This window comes from Apteryx mantelli, chromosome 3, assembly GCF_036417845.1.
Source record: "Apteryx mantelli isolate bAptMan1 chromosome 3, bAptMan1.hap1, whole genome shotgun sequence".
In the NCBI taxonomy this organism is placed as follows: domain Eukaryota; kingdom Metazoa; phylum Chordata; class Aves; order Apterygiformes; family Apterygidae; genus Apteryx; species Apteryx mantelli.
In genome coordinates, this window is record NC_089980.1 from 106,605,228 (window position 1) to 106,623,418 (window position 18,191).

The window sequence follows — 18,191 nt, forward strand, 5'->3', positions numbered from 1 at the left end:
CCTTCAGTATAGTACTCATGTCTCCCACAAGTGGCAGTGCAATCTGAAATTAAAAAAGGCAACTACAGTTAATATTTTACATGAATAATATTTTATACAACATTGATTCTGATAGGTACTCAAAAGTTTGTATTGTTACACACATAGTTTGATTACATATACTTTGGCTGAAGCTATTTTACTATGAAAATTCTAAAGAAAAATCAAGGATTCAAACACAGTTTTAAATGTGAAATTCCACTGTTAATCATTTTTTAATATTAAGGTATTGTGGCTTTTGTAGTAAGCCAATAACACCTCATCATTGTTGGAAATTCTCAGATACAATTCTCACTGTCTGATTATCTTCAGCGCTCTCCTTTTTTCTCCAAGGCTTTGACTATATTGTGAACTGTAGCATGAGGTGCAGAGATACCAAAAATAACTTTAACAAGCTAGCTCAGACACTGGAAAAAATCCAGCTACAGCAACACAAGTGCCAAACATAGTATTTTGTCCTGCTTTTAAACATTAAGAGTTAGTGCAAAACTCTTTGGTGCCACAGAGCCACAGCTAAATTGCTACCAGTGACAAAGCTACCCCAATTAAAGCTTAATCGATAGCTTTACACTATACTGCAATATAGCTGCATCCTCAGATTCCCAAGAGTTGTTGTTAATCTTATGTTTAAAGATTGCTTGTAAAAACTGACTGAACTGGTATCATCAGCTTCATTCACGAACAGACTCTTCAATTACCAATGCTCATTTCTTTAAATCAAGAAATTAGTCTTGCAATTGCTAAAACAAAGATCCAGTCCTGTGTGTAACTGGATGCATTCAAAAAATTTTTTTTGTTCAATCTGTTTCAACCATTTCCATCTTTAAAAAGAAAAATAAAATTTAAGCATTTTTTTAGCATATTAGAAAATCTGCCTGTTGGTAGCAATGAATGTCAAATACCAGATCAACAGAACCACTGCTGAACATATTTACAGGAATACACCATTTACAATGTAGCTCCACCACCTTTGAAAAGCATGCTGAGAAGCTTTCAAAAGTAGGATATTGCCACATAACACAATTTAAAAACATACATCTATAAGCTGTGAAGTCAATCCCCTGCACAAAGGTAAACTGAATACAGACCATGTAACCTGCTCTTAAAAAACTCACAGAATCACTGAGGTTGGAAGGGACCTCTGGAGATCATCTAGTCCAACCCCCCTGCTCAAGCAGGGTCACCTAGAGCACATTGCACAGGATTGCATCCAGGCGCGTTTTGAATATCTCCAGAGAAGGAGACTCCACCACCTCTCTGGGCAACTTGTTCCAGTGCTCTGTCACCCTCACAGTGAAAAAGTTTTTCCTCATGTTAAGATGGAAGTGTCTGTGTTTCAGTTTGTGCCCATTGCCTCGCGTCCTGTTGCTGGGCACCACTGAAAAGAGTCTGGTCCCATCCTCTCGACACCGTCCCTTCAGATACTTGTACACGTTGATAAGATCTCCTCTCAGCCTTTTCTTCTCCAAGCTAAACAGGCCAAGCTCTCTCAGCCTTTCCTCATAAGAGAGATGCTCCAGTCCCCTCATCATCTTTGTAGCCCTTCGCTGGACTTGCTCCAGTAGTGCCACATCCCTCTTGTACTGGGGAGCCCAGAACTGGACGCAGTACTCCAGATGGGGCCTCACCAGGGCTGAGTAGAGGGGGAGAATCACCTCCCTCCACCTGCTGGCAACACTCTTCCTGATGCACCCCAGGAGACCATTGGCCTTCTTGGCCACAAGGGCACATTGCTGCCTCATGCTTAACTTGGTGTCCACCAGCACTCCCAGGTCCTTCTCCGCAGAGCTGCTTTCCAGCAGGTCAACCCCCAACCTATACTGGTGCCTGGGGTTGTTCCTCCCCAGGTGCAGGACCCTGCACTTGCCTTTGTTGAACTTCAGGAGGTTCCTCTCTGCCCACCTCTCCAGCCTGTCCAGGTCTCTCTGAATGGCAGCACAGACCTCTGGGGTATCAGCCACTGCTCCCAGTTTTGTATCATCAGCAAACCTGCTGAGGGTGCACTCTGTCCCTTCATCCAGGTCACTGATGAAGAAGTTGAACAAGACTGGACCCAGTACTGACCCCTGGGGGACACCGCTAGCTACAGGCCTCCAACTAGACTCTGTGCCACTGATCACAACTCTCTGAGCTCTGCCATTCAGCCAGTTCTCAATCCACCTCACTGTCCACTCATCTAACCCACACTTCCTGAGCTTGTCTATGAGGATGCTATGGGAGACAGTGTCAAAAGCCTTGCTGAAGTCAAGGTAGACAACATCCACTGCTCTCCCCTCATCTACCCAGCCAGTCATTCCATCATAGAAGGCTATCAGATTGGTTAGGCATGATTTCCCCTTGGTGAAGCCATGCTGACTACTCCTGATCACCTTCTTTTCCTCCACATGCGTGGAGATGGCTTCCAGGATGAGCTGCTCCATCACCTTTCCAGGGATGGAGGTGAGGCTGACTGGCCTGTAGTTCCCTGGGTCCTCCTTCTTGCCCTTTTGGAAGACTGGGGTGACATTGGCTTTCTTCCAGTCCTCGGGCACCTCTCCTGTCCTCCATGACCTTTCAAAGATGATGGAGAGTGGCTTAGCAATAATGTCCGCCAGCTCCCTCAGCACTCGTGGGTGCATCCCATCAGGGCCCATGGATTTGTGGGTGTCAAGTTTGCTTAAATGATCTCTAACCCACTCCTCCTCCACCAAGGGAAAGTCTTCCTCTCTCCAGACTTTCTCTCTTGCCTCCAGGGTCTGGGGTTCCTGAGGGCTGGCCTGAGCAGTAAAGACTGAAGCAAAGAAGGCATTCAGTAACTCTGCCTTCTCTGCATCCTTCGTCACCAGGGCACCCACCCCATTCAGCAAAGGGCCCACATTTTCCCTAGTCTTCCTCTTACTGCTGATGTATTTGAAGAAGCCCTTCTTGCTGTCCTTGACATCTCTAGCCAGATTTAATTCCAAACCTCCAATAAGCCTTAAAAATAAAAAACGCATCCTTACATGGCCTGATTTTTTATCCTCCTCCTTGTAACAACATTTTACAAATAGGTCAGACTATTATCATGTCCCCTCTTGCCCTTTTTTGCTAGACTACAAAGCCTAATTCCTTCAGTCACTGCTGTTTCCTAATGCTCTTGTTTAAGCTGCAGTATCACATTAAGACACAGGCCCCCGGGCCCCCAGCTAGAAAGGGACCTGATATGCAGCAGCCAGGGCACGCAAGGTATGAGAGCAGGCCCACTGCTTGGTGCCACAGTCTGCTCCGCACATACGGCAGGTCCAGTCTTACTGCCCACGTGCTGTAGAGTCCCTGCTGCAAACACTGAACTCGGAATAGGTGTGCGATATAACCTCACATCGATAACGCTAACCTGGCCTTAATTTTAGCTTTAATTTTCTGGACTCTCTCCTATTTGCTACATCTTCCTTTCAAAACATTGCCTCCAAAGAGAAGAGTATTTCAAGAGAGCAGGAGACAGTAATTCTGCTATTAATAAGTTTTATCACGAGATCTGCCTGTTTCGCAGTGACATCAGGCTTTTTCCTCACATTTAGTCTACAGTGCACTGTGCCTTCCAGCACCTATTCTATTTATGCATTTTGTTCTTCCTGTTAAACACTTTATGCTCATCTGTCTTGAATTTCGTGTTACTGATGTCAGACTGTCTCCGAATTTTAAAATTTGATTATATCTTCAAAAAGCTTGCAGTCCTACCCAGCCCAGTTACAGATTTTATATTTATTTCATTAACCTAATCAAATTAAAACATTAAAAAGAACTAGGCATGGCAGAGACCTCTCTCTCTGAGTCTGACAGTAATCTGCTGCTAGTCACTCATATCCATATTTTTGATAAACACTATTAGCAATTACTTCTACAGCATTTTTAGCTTGTTTAGGAAAACATTAAGAGGACAATGTCAAAGTTTTATTAAAGCCGAGATGCGTAACATCACTGCTTCCTTGTATCTCCCAAGAGAGTTAACCTGCCAAAGATGGAAATCTGATTCATTTCATGATCATTTCTTAACAAATGATGCTAGCATTATTTGTCTCTCCATACTATCATCCATATCATTGGTATTTATAAGTCAATTAAAAAAAAATTCTTTCAAATCTTTCTAGCAATTAAAGTTACTTTCAGCTGGCCTGTTATAATCTAGTTCCTCTTCTGTTCACCTTTTATGAAGATATGTTTTCTGTTAGTACTTCACCATTCCTCAAAAGCTTCACTGTTCTCAAAGCACTCAAAAGTAACTGCTAATAATACAGAAACTGCTTTGGTTAATTCTGTAGGTGAATTCCACCAGATTTTCATGTTGTATCTAAAACTCTTTAACCCATTTTTTCTATTAAATTAGTTAAAATTAATTTTATGCATTTTCTGAAAGCAATTTTTTTCTGTGGACAATGAAAACCTACTGAATTCTTCAGGTTTCTCTGCACAATCTGTAATCTGATCTCACTCATTATTAAATAATAGACCTATATTTTACATGTCTTTCAATTACTTGTGTTCACAGGGCCCTTTTCTTGTTTTTATATCCATCTCTAATTGAAGCTCATTTTATATCTGAATCTTTCTGAATCTATGATTACATACCTGAGTTCTATCTTTATAATCAGTGTTAGTGATAGACCTGCTTTTACTTATTGATTTTAGGTCTTTGAGGAGCTGCTGATACTGTCATAGTGTCTCTTAATGCATTAGGAAAGTTTGCTCTATGCTCAAGCATTGCTGCAGCTGTGATTTAAATGGAGGAAATGGTCCAGTAATATAGTCAGGACTAAATTATACAACATGAGAACTCTTGCTGCATTGACTGATGCTAATGCAGGAACCAATGGGTGTGCCAACACTGTAAAATAACTTATTTCATCATCCTGATCCCTGATAATCAGCAACACATATATGCTAGTTTGTTCTTAGGCTCCCCTTTGGAGAAAGCTGACTATTCCCTCTGAGATGAAATCCTGGTGTGATTCTGGTGCTGGTTTATCCAGGGACTACTCCCTACATACAGTATGGATGAAACTGTACTAGGTGTATTTTGCTGTGCACTGTGGAGTCTCCCAGTGCTATTATCAATACTATATTTCCTCCTACATAGCCTCTCAGTGCTATTATCAATACTATATTCCCTCAAAGACTCCCATTCTGTCTCCTGTCATGCTCCATAGCATGCAAAATACACCACCACCCTATAATAACACTTACAGCATTAAGCCTTCACCGGTTTTGGGGCACTTTGAATTGAAAGTAATTTCAAAACAATTCATAATTACACGCTATGATCAAAGAGGTACCATGTAGTACCCAGAGGAGATATCAGATCAAGCGCTATGCAGTGTGGGTGATGGAAGAGCTAGAACCGCTCTGTACCACTGCCCAGTGGCCAAAGATCATGCCCTGCAGAAGAGGCCTTTAACACATAGCCAATACTTCCTTAGTCTCCAGCTTAGTAAAGCTGTACTGAACATTTAATGTAATCTCTTTTGGATGTTTTGTAGTGCTCCTTAACTCTTTGTTCTCTAATTTATTGGATAAACTCCTTATTGTGAGCCCTCAGACTTACTTCTGGACTATTGCGCACCTGTACTATCAAATGTTTAAATGAAAGCATATTGTATACTTGAAATACATATTTTACCGCTTAATATATTCCTGCAGTGGCTTTGGAGCATTTCCGATTGCTTCACAGGCTATCAGCAGTCTGCAGGTTTAGGAACCACTGCCTTAGATTTGCATCACTGAAACTTTGAGATGTACCTCACTCATGAGACATGAAGCATGTCTCCGTGTCTGAGGCACACGTACTGTGATGAAGTATGTGAAGAAGCATTAGTTTAAGTGAGGAACAGACAGAGACCTCTGAGATACACTACTCACTCCTCAGTGAAAAGGCCAAAGTCATGCCTTAGCAAGGAACAGAGATTTTGTTAAAGGACATAATACAATGCAAATGTTAGCTTATGTAATTTTTATTCTCCTTTGTTATGATATGTCTTAAATAAACACTACTTTTTGCACGTAGAGTACTATCATTGTATCTCACTGCTTTTCTAAAACAATGCCTTTGGGTAAAATCTCTTAGAAAAGACCAAATCCTATCAAACTAATAAGAACACAAGCGAGTTTAACAATATTTACTTTTAAGCTCTGGTTTTGACTTGTTTCTTCCAATTGTCTACAGATTTTTATTTTGCTGATGGGATACTTTCCAATAGCTGCTCAGGGAATTCAGAAAGCTTCATTTGCTGTCATAAAAGCATCTGCAAGCATTGGTTTCTAAACAAAAAGTTACTTTCTGAAACTTCTGAAGCAGTTGTGGGAACTCTTGGCATCAGCGGATTTGAGACAGGAGCAGGAATAATGACTGGAGCCTTGCCTTTAGGGAAATTTTTCAGATATGCACACAGGACTCTCCTGACTCCCATGTAAAGCACTTAAGTATCTCTAAAGGCACAATTTGGCCTGAAGCATGTGTAGACTTTATGGCTCTTGCAATGTTGAACTTTATAAAATCTGTAAAGCCATAGCACTGTTAAATATAAAAACATTGCTATAATACCCAAGAGGAGATAACAATTCCAAAAATGTGTTGAAGGATCAGAACTCAGTTAGTGTGGTTTTTTTTAAACATCGCCACTTAATTTTTTTCATTAGTGTTAACAGGAATTAATCACGTTACAGACTAATTATTTTCAGAATTTCATTAAAAATTAACATCTTCCTAATATAGCAGAGCAAAGCTAGTTTCAGAATCCCAAAACTTTCTTTTTCAATCTTGTAACACAGGAAGAATCAAATTAAGCTCCTGAAAATTTGTATTATATAGAACAATTCCTGAGACTGAGACACACTATACCAAGTTAAAGCAGGAGGAAACTCTAGTATACAGATTGCATCACCTTAAAACATGGAATTTATCATATAAAAGTTGACATAAGCTTAATTTATACTACAATATAATCTAGTAAAAAGAACAAAACAAAGGATGCAATAATTGAATAATTTAATTAACTTAATCATTCAGACTTCCTAGACGTGCTACCTATCTTGTCTCTTAAATTTAAAATATTAGTACCAAAGCAAATATGAAAGCTTCTTATGTATACATACAGGATCACCTGGAGGGCCTGGCAGTCCTGGCTTTCCATCTCGTCCTGGAGTGCCCTAGAAATTTAAAATTCAATTCAGTGGCCTTATATCACTGACAAGGGTTACGATACTTTTTATGGTATATCTACAGAACTGTTACTTACATTAATACCTGGGGTACCTGGAGTTCCTGGCAATCCAGGGGGTCCTCTAGGGCCCTAAGATCAGGAAAAGTTATTTAGGATTTAAGGAACTTTTTCTTCTATTGTAAACTACTTAAAACTTAAGCTTTTTTATGTTAACCAAAATACTTATATCCTACCTGGACACCTGCTGATCCGGTTGGACCCATAGGACCCTGCAAGAAAACCCCAAATAATCATAGTACAGTAGTCATGCTTTTTGGGATAAGGCAGATGAACTTGATCAAAAAACAGTGAATGTGGGACACTGGTTCAGTTCACATTGTAAGAAAGACTTGCTCTAAGGTTTGACTTCAAATCTAGATGTAATTTCACCAAAATAAGAGAGTTCAAGATATAATATTTTGCTGAGGCCCATTTTTAATGGCAAGTAATGCCAAAGAATGATCTGTGAACAAATATGCCATTTAGCTAGGAGATTCACCAGAAAAATTGAAAAATTTGAGTGAAAAAAGTAGATGATTTAAAGATAAACAGGTTGTTTTTTTAATTCATATTTGAAAATATTTTAAAGGAATACATTATTTTTAAGGATTATTAGCTGAGATTAAGACACCTGTCTACAACATTTTCTCTCTGCATGTTAGTCCTGTCACTAAATGGAAATGTATCAGCTGAGTGCATTGGTCTGAACTGAAGAGATTCTGCCCCGTTCACCACAGCAGAACTCATGACAGTAACATGTACCATCTACCATCTATATTTTACTGAACACTCTGAAGACACTGGAGATGGATTTAAAGACACTAGAATGGCAGAGACCTGGGAAACTGAACAGTTTCCTGGTCACCAGGGAACTGTAGAACAGTTATTATTGCTGTGTAACAGGTATTTAGTCTGAATGCTCTCAGTACACTGCATCAACTTGTTTCATGTTTGAATTTAAACTGCATGGAGATGCATGAGGAAAGTTGTCCACAATCAGGACTTTGCTATTTCCTGGTGTGGTACCTCAACAGTGTAAGATTCTCATTTATAAGCAGTACACCTAAGCTTGCAATCAGCAGTCATCACAAATGTAAAAGTTTAGAGCAGTCACAAAGCCTTCCACGTCTGAAGGCAAAACACGTTTTTGCCTTTTCCAGCAGCAGCATGTGTTTCAAAATGTCATCATCTACAGTGTAGACTATACCAATACTCAGGATGGATTTTGCTGACAACTGCAAACAATTGTTGCTCAGAAACAGACACAGTTAGTCTGAAGGTGTCTCAACACCATTAGCATTAAGCCTGTAAGTAAAGTAGCCATTTGACTCTTTCAGTTCTCCAGACATTCATTTGTGAGTGAGCACTACAGTTCTTTGTGGGTCAGGATAAAGGGGAAAGATGCTGAGCTGGGAATCAGTAGTCAGAAGAGAGTTCAGGTCATGATTGTTTATTATTCCTCATTTACTTGCTGCGGTTTCTCAGTGATGCCCAGTGAGAAGCCCACATTCTGCGTGTTGGTGTACTTACTGGTGATCCCTGCACGCCTACTCCAGGAGGCCCCAGCTCCCCAGGCGCTCCTTGCACACCAGGTAGTCCTCGTTCTCCCTGAGAAGGATACCTTTAAGTTACATCTGCTCTGATAATGTAAACTAACCCATTATCCTATATTTTCAGAAACAGGAATTATAATAATTTTTCTATACCTTTGGTCCCCGTGGACCTGGGTTTCCAGCAATACCAGTGGGACCCTAAAAAAAGACAACAAAAGAACAATTCTATTTTGAAACCAAAGAGACTGGCTGAATTTTATTGTCAAAATTAGCAAGCCTTTATAAATAAACTACGATACATTTACATATGCCTTCCTTGTTAATACCACTGCAACTAGGATTATGTGTATTGCACCAACAATACAGATTTCCAAACTGTATTTTCAACGCACTTAAAATATCAGTATGGCATATAGTTTGACTTTGAAATTACATCTGAAAAAATATTTGTTCTGATTTCTTTCATTGCACAATGAGAATTCTTTAATTGTTTTCTCTATAAGAAATCAAGTCATAAAAGCCTTTTCAGATTACGGACTTACTGGTGCTCCAGGCAGACTTGGCCCGGGAGGCCCCACTTCACCTTTTGGACCTGGATGTCCAGGAGGTCCCATAATCCCCCCAGGGTCCCCCTACAAGAGAAATTTGAATTACTAATTGGAAGGTCAGAATTTTTCCTTACAGAAAAAAAATGCAATGCTTGCCATGCATCTGATCTGTATTTCTTTTTCCTGAGTCCTCCAATGTGTGTATTGTCACGAAATCCAGCCAATTATCCCACAATAACAGCTTCAAAATCTCTCTCTCCAGCTTTCTATCCCTAGTGCTAAAATCTTGATCTTTGCTTTACTGACTTTCATCTTCAGCTAAACTTTATTTTTCTCCTCTTAAGACCCTCCTCACTGTATTCCTGTTTACATTATTCCACAGTTATTTTCGTCTCCTGCCTTTTCATCAGCTCACTTCTTCAAACTATTAATGGATTATATTAATTTCCTTTGAACCCCAAGATGTATAAATACCATAACAAATCACATAGTTCACAGGATGCCTGTATATCAACTTTTCTCCCCTTCTCTAGATACAACATATACCATTATACACATGCCATTTTCAAACTCCTGCTGATGTAGCTGAATTCCAACTAAGACAATGTCCACACAGCACAAAGCAATGCCATAAAGAGATCCCAAGATGTGGCTCAGATCTGGAGGCAGTATAGCGGCATCAGTGCTCTGCTAAGATTAATTAGTCTGGCTTGGAAGCAGAGGTTTACGTTAGTCTGGCTAGGGCAATATGCTGAAAAGACTATTCTGCTTTCAGGACCTGAACGGGTATTTCTGCACTGCATAGACTAAGTCTGACTTAGACTAAGTTCAGTCTAAGCTGAACCTCTCTTGACATTATGATTCTTAAATTATGATTCTAAAGAGCAATTGGGTTGGCAAATTGGCCTGCAACATCTCTGAGGAGGAGATGCGGATTGTTGCTTTTTTGTTTTTAAATCAATTCATAAAGCAACCAGACAGATATGCTATGAAAGGATGGAAGATTACTTCAGGAGCAGTCAAGTATGCTCTAATATGCCAAGCTTAATTAAAAGCAGTTAAAACATACCTTGTCTCCTTTAACTCCTGGCTTTCCTGGTACCCCATGCTCTCCTGGTAAGCCCTTGAATTAATTAAAAACATAATTTTGCATTTTTATAGTGTACTCCCTTAAAATTTATCTACAATTACAGATGAAAATGAGCTCACACTGGATTATTTACCATGCATTAATATTGGCCCAGATGTTGAAAGAGTTCAAGTTAATGAATGCTAATTTATTCAAATATATGTATCATTTTCCTTTAAATGAAAACTTATTGCTTGACATTATTTTCTAGGCCCTATCAGGGCAGAATGGCACAGTCTCAAGATTTTTTTAAATTTAATTTCAAAACAATCCCAAGTCTTGAAAATCAAACATTTTTCAAGGAAGATGGTAGCAAGTACAAAAATGAGTTTCAAATTATTAACATGCATTTTTTGCTGTGAAGGACTCCATGATTTCCTACATTAATTATGCAAACTTCTTTCTTAAAAGCATCAATAACTTTCTACTCCTGCACATTACTTAATTCCTCAAATTCCTTTAAAATGTTTCAGATATTCAATGGATATAGTGAAATATTTCAGCAAAATAACTGTATTCCATCCTTTTTTTGTCTGAATCTCCTTTTCATCTTTCACATTTTGCTTTTAAATCCAGTATATTCTTTTCCCCTCTTCATCAAAGAGTTATAAATGCAGAGAATTTAAATAAAATCTAAATAGAAACTATTCAAGTAATTCGGAAGGTTAACTTCATTGCTGATGTTCTCTTACTATATTGGAACAAATATGGAAAACTTTTCCCATAACTCTTCAATGCTATTCAAACAACAATTGTATAAAGTATTTTGTTAAGAATCCCAGTGGCTTCCCTAGTAAATGATAAAAGTCAAGCGCTCAGGGAACTTTCATGCTAAGTATGAGGGTGCCTAATAGTTTAAGATGTTCCCCAGAGTGTGCAGGCTTGATGGAGGCTTTGCCCTTGTTATTGCTGCCTGAAAGCATAAGGGTACAGGTGCACTGGATCTCCAGTCAGGCCCCTGCTGGCACGAGAGACCCTGACCATAGGCAGATCCACGTGGCTGTTGCCCAGAAGTGTAATGGTCACAGGCACACTAATTTCCCCATGAGGCCCATGCTTGGCTCGACAGGCCCTGGCCAGTGGTAGATGGTGCATCCACCACACCAGAGGTGTAACAGGTATGGGCACACTAAATCCCCAGTGAGACCCCCACCGGCTTCACAGACCCCAGCCAGCTGGCAGACCTGTATGCCTGGTGCCCAAAAGCGTAACAGTTACAAGTACATTAACTCTCCGGTGAGGTCCCCAGTGGGTCAGTGGAGCCTGACTTGCCCATAGACTGGTATGCTTTCCTCCCGCAGGGATAAGGGTTACCGACACAGCACTCCTCTGGTAAGGCCCCTGGTTATCAGTACTGTAACACAGTGCACAGACACATGTGCACTCCTCCTGGAGGGCCACCCTTAATTGGCTACGATCTCAGGGTTCAATAAGCTGTTAGCATCCCACTTCTGACACCATTGTGCCACGGGAGAGACAGAGTAAATAACAACCCATAGTGGATCTGGATATCAGGGTTTATTTAAGAACCATTGAGACTGGAGTTTTTACCCTACTTGGCTAGCTCACACTCTCACTCACTCACTCCCCCGCAAGCGTTATGGTCATTAGGTCTCAACTTCCCTTCCCAGCAGGGAGATCACTGCTGGTCCAAGGTGGTTGGGCAGAAAGTGGTACTGGTTTGCGCTGTGCAGCTTCTCACAGCAGCCACGGTCCCTGGGTGTCCCCCACGATTTATCTCCATGAGTCTCCCTGACCTCCAGGATCTTCCCTTACTTTCAGGATCTTTCCTCCAGCCAAGATCTTCACCTTTTTTCCAGGCCCCTTTCTTCCTTCTGAAACCTCTTCTTTCTTTTGGGAACTCTCTTCCTTTTCAGCACCACTTCTTCCTTCTGGAATCCCAACCCCCTGGTTCTTACAGTCTAAATAGTCAACGTGCAGAAGCACAACAAGTGATCAGCCTCCTGCGTGGTGGTCCTGACTCGTATCTCTTTATCAGCTGGAGAATTCAGGATGTGCCACTTTTGTTTAGTCCAGGTGCTATCAAAATTTACAACCAGCTCCTACCAGTTGCAGCTAGCAAGTAGCAGGCTTCTGCTTGAGAGTTCAAAAGTTCAGTTTGGGGCATTCACCCACATACACACAATTATCTGCTGCCTGTCAGCATTCACAATTTAAGCTATTTTTCATCTATAACAGCCATATAATGATTTATGGTACTTTCTAATTGTCAGTAAGCCACTATACAATTAAACTGGAACACCAACTGACAACCATAAGAATAATTGCTTATTACACTTTCTGTACAGGCATTTTGGCAATTTAATCTATTGAACAGTAATTAAAAAAAGGTTTTCAATTAATTTCTTTCTAACTAATAAATGGATTACTGCATTCTACTCTGGGTAACGAACTTAATGTTCCTGTTTTAAGAAAATTGTGTAAGACATGAGTCTGGCTCTGAATCTGAGTTTTACTCACAAATCTGACCTAAAAGCTAAAATAATAAACTTAACTGTTTATTCTGTTCATCTTATTAATCTTTACTCCTTTTAAGGGAAGTATATCAATTCAGAATAATACAAAACTACAGACATAAAGAATAGGGAAGGTCATGTGTTTAAATACTTAGGATATTCTTACTTTCCCTGCCCTTTCTCATCTTCTTCCACACACACTGTCTTTTCCAGTTCACTGTATAACAACATTACTCAAACTGCTAGAGATTCTTTCAGTTTTCACCTACTCCTATGAGATAAGAGGGATTTTGGTAGAGTTAATTATCTGTGAATCAGAAAAATTAGCATTAGCATCCTTAGTTGCTTGTGCAGATGGTAACACAGGGACAAAAAGCACATAAGCATATTGCAGAACTCTGTCCTGAGGCAGAGCATAGTACTGTGCTTCAAAGGCTGATTTCTGTAGTACCACTCACAAAGAGTACCAATGATAATTTCTGTGGTACTTCTTCACTGGCTAACTGTTCACACCCTGCACTTCTACAGGTTGGTGAAAATACAAAATACATACAACTTCTCCTGCTAGTCCCCTGGGTCCAACAGGTCCTGGAGGTCCTTGCAGTCCCTGTGAGATGATATAATACACACCTGAGACAAAAGTCATTATACTTGTAGCATTTCAGTGTAAAGCATTCTAATATATACATATATACATACACACACACACACACACACACACACACACACACACACACAGTTTCGCTCAGTCATTCTTCCTTAATCGTCTAAGGATTAGTCCCATAAATCTCCATATAAAGGAACTATCTAAGGGAAAGAGAAGACAAAGGGGGCTGCATCTGCTCAGTTTGTGACTTCTTTTTGATGATCTAAGAGACTTAGGTACTATCCTACTACCTTGCAGTATTTGTAGGGAACAGCTGAAGCTGAGGTTAGTTACTGGAGTCAGAAGTGCTGCTCATACTTATGCCTGATGAATGCACCTATTCACCTCCATATGGAACATGAATAGCTTTAAGTGGAAGGTTACTTTTTTAGTTTCCTTTTCTACCTTTATTTGATAGAATTCCAGAGATCATCTGAACTCCTGAAGAACACATGGTGCTTCAGTTCAGAAGAAGAAACCATTTTCTTCAAATCAAAGCAGTGACTATTTTAACATTAGCAATCTCAAAGGATTAAACACAAGAAATGCTAACATACCTGCACTGGTTACTGCTTGCCTCACTGATGGATAAAGTGGATACACTCAGTTATCAGTGCATTTGTGACTGCAAAATGGGTGCTTATATTTTTAAGTGACCAAATAAAATTTGAGCTTTGCATATATTTTCCTTATTGATACTGAAATTAACAATAACTTTATGAACTAGAAGTAAAATAGCTATGATATTTGCACAAAACATTGACATAAACTATTGCAGTCTCTGCCCTTTAGTAGTAGCTAAAGAGTTGATAGTATTCAGGATCCTCTTGTATTACAATAAACAAAGATGACTGTAATTGTTATATTAATTCCACAAAAATACCTTTCACATACCTTTGATCCTGGATTTCCCGTGAGACCAGGTGGTCCAGGGTCTCCTGTTTCACCCTAATGTTATTATTTGAGAAAAAATCCAAACTTACTGTCATGTCTCCCACTACCAGCTATGCACATCAGCTATGCATACAGTGTGTACAAGTCAAAAAATACCTTATTTCCTTTTGATCCCTCCACTCCAGTTTTTCCCTGAAAATAGAAGATATGACCATAAGAAGTTGAAACTTAAAGTAAGACCAACTAAGAATTTAATTCACTACCTTAAAATATTATCATATAGCTCACAAATTTAACAAATTTTGAAAAAAATGTTAAAAAATGCTGATGACTTGTGGAAACTTTGAAAGGCATTCCTCTTTCAAAATAATTCTATTATCAGGTTTTTCCTAGTGTTTCCCAGAACATTCGCATGAAAACAACATATTTGCTTAAGAGCTTCTCCAGTCTAAAGTTTATTCTTCCCCAATAAATCACTACTCTATTGGTGACATAGTATTCATCTCCAAAACAACACATTACTACAGTATGTCTTATTTTGGATATTATAACATGATTATCACAAGTATCTAAGCAACCTTCACTTGTGTATTAAACAACATTACTAGCGTCTGTCATATGCCACAAAAGAGGACAATAGTTAATTAAAAATAAGCAACACAAGTAAACAGACTTTTAAAGAATGTGTGTTCTGAAAATATCTCCCAAAATAAAGAAAAAATATGCACACACAAAATGGCTATAAGAAAATTGCCTGTGAACTTTTTTTTTGGAGCTTCCCAAAGAGATGGTTGTATATCTGTTGCATATTTGAACTGTTATACCCTCATGTTAAATGCTGTATTGTGAAAGTTGATAGAACAGTTAAAATAGTATAGTTCATTCCACATAAAATTCTGTGAAATAAATGAAAGTGAGAAAGAACTATCAGGAAAAAAAAAATTAGTAACTGACTAAACTCAATTCAGGGACAAGAGGCAAGCTATCTGTCCCAACAGAAATGCTGAAGAACAGGACACTGTGCCCCATCTCAGATTTTTATTTATAACCTATGTGAATTTGATGCACATATAAGAAGGAGACAATAAATACATTATCCTACATAATCACTGAACCTAATGAAAGTATGCAAAGAAAAAGATCACAGCATGAATACTGTATGAAAATCAGATCAAACATAGATTATTCACATCATCAATTCAAAACTTAACTATACTTACTGGATCTCCCTTGTCCCCTTTTTCAGAAGGCTCTCCCTATGGAAACATACAGAAGATGTTAACACTCATAGGGTTATTTCAAATGATAAATAGTACATATCTCTGTTTTTGGTGAACAACCCTTGAAATAACTGGTTCTATATCTAAAAAAAATACAAATATGTGGATTATGAAAATTCACTTAAGGGATAATGTTAATTTAATTAGAAGACTATGAATACACAGAGAAAACAGAATTCTGCCATGCTTGAACTAGAGAGTGACAATGAGTTTAAGCATGTAAAAACCTGACAAATTCTCAAATATAAGTGCTTTATATTAACAGAGTAAAGAAAGTTTCTTCTTGTATGAAAACTATTTATATGCAAGGATATGACTAAAGAAACCAGTTGGAAGTCTAACACTACTGAACAGCAAAAATGCCTGCTATTCAGTAGAAGAAGAACTGGGCATGTCACATATTTCCAGAAAAATGCAATACATTTATTTCTCTTCCCCATTAGTGCCCTCCCCTCCCACCCCTCCTTTATCTTTCTGGAAAAATCAAGTTGAAAGTAAAAGATAATGAACCAACAGAGTTTATTTATAAATTTTAATATTTCAAAGAAAACTATTTTTTCATACAGATATTGAAGATCATGCTTTAAATTTTAAGATATATGAGTGATGCCTAAGTCATCAGGTAATCACTGATCATAAACTCATACAAACATAATTTTAAATTGGTATCCAGTAAACATCTGAGCATATTTAAAGTTAAGGACTTGTGTGAGCTGTTGGAACAGGGAAAAGTGACACACATGCATAAATACTCTCTCAAGATGGAGCTTCCGTAAATTACTAAGGACACTCAGAGCCCTACAGCTTTTCCTGCATCCACATATTTTTTTTCTTGACCCTGAGTTTATTTTCCAAGATTTGACTCATAATTGGTACGTTCAGCCATCTTCTAGCACCACATGTAAGCAGAGAAATGAATTATTTTACCTTTTCTCCTTTTGCACCAGTCATTCCCATTTGTCCTTTTTGACCCTTTTAACAAAATAAATTATATTTACAACCTTTTTTATTCTAACAAATGGAAAGAAACTCCTCCTCTCCTTCAACTGCACTTTGTTCTGTGTAGGGCACAAAATCTTAACTTTTATTGCAATGGAAATTTGAGACTTAAACATCTCCAAATTAATTTAAATGACTGTTTTCTAGAGCAGACCTGCAGGTTTCTCAATAAAAAATGTTGGCAATCCTATCACATATCTGGGAAGGCTTGCCTCTTTTCTCCCAAATTTAAAAGTCATCCAATTGTCAAAGATTCTTTCCACTGTTTAAACAGGGCAGATGCCTATAAACAATACACTGTCAAAAGGTCTGGATTCAGAATTTGACCTCCATGTAATTTTTATAGGCTGACTATAAATATGTTTGGTATAACAAGTCCCATTGTACAGAGAAACTACTTTAAACATTCATGATTTAGTATTATAAATATTTTTTGAACTTCAACTTTTCCAGAGACTTTTCCCCCTAACTGGCAGCCCATCCCATTTGACTTCTCCCCAGTCAGCATTACAGAAACTACACACAATTTTTCCTGCACTCTCCCTTTCTGGCTAGTATAGATAGAGAATACAGGCTCGCATGCGGCACCTGCAGCATGGCACAACCAGTTGAATATTGGATTACACAGATCAAAGAGCCAATCACGTCTAAACTCTGCTATTCCTTCAAAGAACGTTGTGATAAAACAGATAAAAGATACTATCGCAAAGGTGGCAGAGACAGGTTATGGAGGTGCTTTGAAATTTCTCCAAATTTCATCCAAAATACTTACAACTTCTCCCTTCTGGCCTTTAAGTCCAGGAGTGCCTAGTAATCCTAGTTGTCTTGTATCACTCTGGGAAGAAATAGCGTAACAAAGATCAGAAAACAGAACATACTTCCATACATTTACCATGCAGTTACCATAACAATGTCATGTAATTTACCAGCATGTAACATCAAAAGTCCTAATTTACTATTAGAAAGTGGTATTAAATTCCTCTGCAGTACATGTAAGTAATGTATTGCAGTGACAATTTGTTACACATTCATATTCCATTCAAACTAGTGGAAGATGTATAAAAGCATATACGGGAAAATATATATTGAATATTGCTATGTGAATCTGCAATTTTTTTTCCTCTTAATTCATTGCAAAGAACATATTCTTATGCTCATTATCACAGCACATTCCTCAAGTATGTTAGAAAAGAACAACCCCCTCATTTCTTTCACATGAAAAAGGCACGAGCACTTCATTTTAGTTTTCAGCAGCATAAAGAACATAAAATAGAACAAAAATAATTCTACTACAGCAGTGAGACAGAAAGAGATGGAATGAGTATAATCAACAGGCTCCTCAGAGAAAGCAGAAATAAGGCAGAGGGGTTCAGGTTGCCAGCTTGCTGAGATTCCACTGCACTGCATCTATTTAC

At 38.7% G+C, this 18,191-nt stretch overlaps 2 long non-coding RNA genes across 2 annotated transcripts; both read right to left on the reverse strand.

Annotated features, from left to right (window-relative positions):
• Positions 1–8,859, reverse strand: LOC106492533 (uncharacterized). Its single transcript, XR_001294020.2, has 5 exons — positions 8,781–8,859; positions 7,445–7,480; positions 7,287–7,340; positions 7,144–7,197; positions 1–43 (listed from the first exon to the last, which is right to left on the reverse strand). It is a non-coding gene; the product is annotated as an uncharacterized lncRNA (long non-coding RNA).
• A 1,560-nt stretch (positions 8,860–10,419) lies between these two features.
• On the reverse strand, positions 10,420–14,535 carry LOC106492532 (uncharacterized). Its single transcript, XR_001294019.2, has 3 exons — positions 14,498–14,535; positions 13,511–13,564; positions 10,420–10,474 (listed from the first exon to the last, which is right to left on the reverse strand). It is a non-coding gene; the product is annotated as an uncharacterized lncRNA (long non-coding RNA).
• Between the last annotated feature and the right edge of the window lie 3,656 nt (positions 14,536–18,191).